Below are 827 nucleotides of genomic sequence, written 5' to 3' on the forward strand. Positions count from 1 at the left end.
AGCAGGCTACGGGAGGCTCTGCAGAGTGACCCTGGGTCAGAAATGACCTCTCTGCCACGCTCAGGGAAGCGGGCCCAGAGGGTTCACATCTATGACACTTGAAGCTGAGTAGACAGTCCCAGGCCAACAGGCAGGGTTTGAACACTGCCTTCTCCTGTGCTGGGTTGTGTGACTTTGAACAAGTTTCTCAGTGTCTCTGGACTTGTCAGTTACCTATTACAGGCTTAAGTGATGGTGGGGGTACAGACCCTTTGGGGGTGAAATAGAGTCCTCCTAGGCCAGGCAAACAGCGAACCTGCTTCTGAGAGTTCTGACCCAGCTGGGGCAGAGGGGAAGAGACCCCATCCTCGCTCATTTTCTGCCTGCCTCCCCTAAACGTCTCTCCCTTTCCAAGATGCCTGGGGTGACAGAGGTCAGGTAGTGGGAAGGGATTTGGGGTATTCTGTAACCCTACTGTCTAACCCTAACCCTAACCCTAACCCTACTGTCCAGGGTCCAGTGTGTGTGGAGGGCACTCACAGGGTGCTGAGTCAGCATGGGCAGCACACAAGTTCAGTGCCTGGTGGTACAGAAGCTCATGCAGGTCTCATCTATTTACTCACACAACAAACACTTTCTGAGTGCCTGTCAGGCAGCTGGCATTGTTTCAATGTTGGGGATGCGGCAGTAAACGAAACTGACAAGGACCTGAGCCCTAATGAAGCTGACATTCTAGGCGGCTTGGCCTCTTGGAAGCACATGCAAACACAGCACAAGTACACACTGGCTCACACCTGACCGTACACAAAAAACAACTCACCACCCACAACACACGCACTCACAAATGC

The sequence above is a fragment of the Bison bison genome, unplaced genomic scaffold (genome assembly GCF_000754665.1).
Source record: "Bison bison bison isolate TAMUID 2011002044 unplaced genomic scaffold, Bison_UMD1.0 scf7180017864284, whole genome shotgun sequence".
Classification (NCBI taxonomy): Eukaryota; Metazoa; Chordata; class Mammalia; order Artiodactyla; family Bovidae; genus Bison; species Bison bison.